The following is a 4,332-nucleotide window of genomic DNA, read 5'->3' as shown; positions in this document are numbered from 1 at the left end:
ATATAATATTTATATTTTATTTTATTTATTATAATTATTTATAATAATATATATATAATAATATATATATTATATATAATAATAGATAATTAGAATCTATTACTCCAGCAAATACATGTATTCCTCAAGCTGCTAATCCTGATCTAGGAAATAATTCATCCAAAATGATTTTTAGGGACTCATACATATTCCAGTAGAGATTTTCCTTTTTTTCTTTTCTATCCAACCAAAAGTCTTTTAAACAATGTAAATCATATCCTGCTGAACCAGGTGTTCCTGGACATGGTGCTGGGACATCTTGCCTCACAGTCCAATACTTAGTATTTGGAATCTTATGTTTTATAATTTGTAGATCTGGGATCATTCTGGCTAGAGGTGTACTTTCTCCCAATGGTCTATTCAAATTACATAAAGCAGTGAACAAATTACCTTTTAGTAATCTATTCTTTCAATTAACCCTGATGCTTGTGGATAATATGGAATGTGATATATTCATTCTATATTGTTTAATATACAATATCTCTTCATTTCATTAGCTTTGAAATGTGCCCATTGTCACTTTAAATCTGCATCGTGTCGACACAAGTACATATGAATTTGCTACTTGCCAAATTTGGGTTGGGATTTTTCCCCTTGCTGTCTCTAGTTATTATCCAAGGAACAGTTCATTAGTTCATTCCTTTTTCAGTTAACATATATGACATTCCTCTGCTAACTGTTTTAACAATGAATGTGAGATACTAATACCTCAGTCTTGTGCCTACTGGAGTGTGGCCTAGACGCCCCCCCCCCCCAAAATGGCCAGCTGTTTGATGGACCTATTTTGCTTGTACCAGATCATCAGTTAATTTCAGTGTAGGGACAATATGTTGAGTAGCAATCTTTGCTAGTCAATCAGCATGGACACTGTACTCATGTTCTAGTGTGGTGAGGGCCATGTGAACATCATCTACGTGAAAAACTGACAAATTAGTAACCAAAAATATATCCCATATATCTTCCCATAATTCTTTGGGATTTCCCAATTTTGATTTTTCTAAATAGGCATCCATGTAGCTATTACCCATCCATTAGCTACTATCCATGAATCAGTAACTATATGATACTGTCCTGTATTTTTTTTTTGGAGGGTGGAAGGCAAGACCAATAATTGGGGGTAAGTGACTTGCCCATGGTTACACAGCTAGGAAGTGGTGAAGTGTCTGAGGTCAAATTTGAACTCAGGTCCTCTGGACTCCAGGGCTGGTGCTCTATTTGCTGCGCCAACCTTGTTCTGTTTTAATGGATGTACTGCCATAAGTTCAGCATGTTAATTACTTCCACCTGTCCAATACTTTCCAGTTTGCCTAGTGCATGGGTTATAGGCTAGCATTTTCCAATGTCTTTTACGGTCCATATATTTTGCTGTCCCATCAGTAAAACATGCATGTTTCTTTTGTTCTTCAGTTAATCCATATCCATCATTCCATTTTACCAAGGATTGTACCAACTATTGCTTTGGTTCAGGAGATTTATCTTTCCCTCAGTATTCATGTTTGCCATAGATTCATGTAGAGTAGAAAATCCACTTTTACCTGTTTTAGACCTGTTTTGAATATCCCATCTCCACTTACTTATGCTAGCCTCCTGTGCATGTCCAATTCTGTGGGAATTTTGGGTACTCATTACCCAGGTCATAATTGGGATTCCAGGCTTCAATATTACTTCATGGCCTAGGGTCAATTGTTCAGTCTCTACCAAGGCCCATTATGCAGCTAACAGCTACTTTTCAAAAAGTATATTGAACTAGGGAGTTTACTAGACCAAAATCCTAAGGTTTCAGCTTTGTTTTTGCCATACACTCCAGTTTGCATAGTCATCCTGTACAGTCACTCATAATTCCAGAAGGCCACTTTGCATAGGCCATAAATCTAGGGTCAACTGTATAGCAGCCTTGGCTTCTTCAAAAACTTTAGTCTGCTCAAGTCCCCAGTTAATTCATATTTCTTCCTTGTAACCTTATATAAGGACTTCAAAATCTTTCTTAAATGTGGTAGTGATGTAGCCAATATCCAAATAATCTTATAAATTTTGGGGCCTCTTTCTCATTTGTAGGGATAGGAAAATCCTGAATCTTTTTTCAGACTTCCTTATTCCATTGTATGCCTAAAAATTTTACTATTTGAGTTGGTCCTTGAATCTTTGCAGGGTTAACTTCCCACCCTTTGCTTTTCATATGCTCAATTAAAAGCATCAAACTCTTCTCCACTTCTTTTATATTTTTCCCTTGTATCATAATATCATCTAGTGGGTATACAAGGTAATTCTAATTCATCCAAATGTTCAGTCACAATCCTATGACAAATAGTAGGGCTATGCAGATATCCTTGTGGCAAGCAGGTAAAAGTATATTGTCTGCCCTGCCAAGTCAAAGCAAACTAGTCCCATTGTTTAGAATCCATTGGGATAGTAAAGAAAGCATTGGCTAAATTAATAACAGCATACCAAGTCCCATCATATTTCTGAATCCTTTCTATTAAGGTATTTTTTTTTTTTGTGGCCTTTTTGGAGGGCAATTGGGGTTAAGTAACTTGCCCAAGGTTACATGGCTAGTGGTTGTGTGTGTGTGTGTGTGTGTGTGTGTGTGTGTGTAAGTGTCTGAGGCTGGAACCGAACTCCAGTCCTCCTGACTCTGGGGCTGGTGCTTTACTCACTGTGTCACCTAGCCACCCCAATAAGAGTATCTCTAACAGCCCCATACAAGGGGAGAATCACTTTATTTTACTTTACTTTTTTTTTTTCAAAAAATATTCAACAAATGTATTATTGGACAATGGATGGGCCAGTCACGTGGAAAGAACATGTATTAACAGATGAACAGTACACACAATGTACTGATATTCACAGAATTTTTAAAAGACCTGAAGGCTGCATATACCATAGATCCTCTGTGGAGGATTTTTTTTAAAAAGTATTTTTAAAAATTTATTTATCTATAGTTTTCAACATTCATTTCCACAAGATTTTGAGTTACAATTTTTTTCTCCCTGTCTTTCCCCTACCCCCACCCCAAAATAGCAAGCCTACTGAATACCCATTCCCCCAATCTGTTCTCTCTTATATCCTCCCCCTTCAGCCCCCTAACTTTCTAATAGGGCAAGATGGGTTTCTATACCCCAGTGCCTGTATAGCTTATTTCCCAGTTGCATGTAAAAAACAATTTTTAAAAAATATTTGTTTTTAAAACTTTGGATTCTAGATTTTTTTCCCCTTCTTCCCTTTTCACCCACCCCCACTGGGAAGTTAAGCAATTCAATATAGGTTGAACATGTGTACTTACACAAATCATTTCCATAGTAGTTATATTGTGAAAGACTATATTTCCCTCCCTTCTATCCCAACCCCCATTTATTCTATTTTCTCCTTTGACCCTGTCCCTTTTCAAAAATGTTTGCTTCTAACTACCCTCTCCCCCAATCTGCCCTCCTTTCTATTATTCCCCCCTCTTATCCCCTATGCCCCTATTTTCCTGTAGGGTAAGATACCCAATTGAGTATGTATGTTATTCCCTCCTTAAGCCATCTTCAATGAGAATCAGGTTATCCCATTCCCTTTCACCTTCCTGCTCTTCCCCTCCATTGTAACAGTTTTCTCTTGCCTTTTTTATATGAGATAATTTACCCTAATCTATCTCTCCTTTTCTCCTCCCAATAAATTCCTCTCTCACCTCTTAATTTTATTTTTTAGATATCATCCTTTCATATTCAACTCATCCTGTGCCCTCTATGTATACATGAACATACATATGCCCACACTCACATACATATTTATATACACATACACCCTCCTATACATACATATATGTGTTTGTATACATATATATTCCCTTTAATTATCCTCATACTGAGAAAAATCTTATGAGTTACAATGATCATTTTTCCATGCAGGAATGTAAATAGCTCAACTTCAATAAGTTCCTTATAATTTCTTTTTTCCTGTTTACCTTCTCATGCTTCTCTTGCTTCTTGTATTTGAAAGTCAAATTTTCTGTTCAGCTCTGTTTTTTTCATCAAGAATGCTTGAAAATCCTCTATTTCATTGAATGACCATATTTTCTCCTGTAGCATTATACTCAGTTTTGCTGGGTAGGTGATTCTCAGTTTTAGTCCTAATTCCTTTGACCTCTGGAATATCATATTCTAAGCCCTCCAATCCCTTAACATAGAAGCTGCTAGATCTTGTGTTATCCTGATTGTGTTTCTACAATACTCAAATTGTTTCTTCCTGACTGCTTGCAGTATTTTCTCCTAAACCTGGGAACTCTGGAATTTGGCTCTAATATTCCTAGGACTT

This window comes from Petaurus breviceps, unplaced genomic scaffold (assembly GCF_028583685.1).
Source record: "Petaurus breviceps papuanus isolate PSGF00001 unplaced genomic scaffold, PetGlider_PUasm1.0 90897, whole genome shotgun sequence".
Classification (NCBI taxonomy): Eukaryota; Metazoa; Chordata; class Mammalia; order Diprotodontia; family Petauridae; genus Petaurus; species Petaurus breviceps.
The sequence above is the reverse complement of the archived record's forward strand: the minus strand, read 5'-3'. Positions refer to the sequence as shown.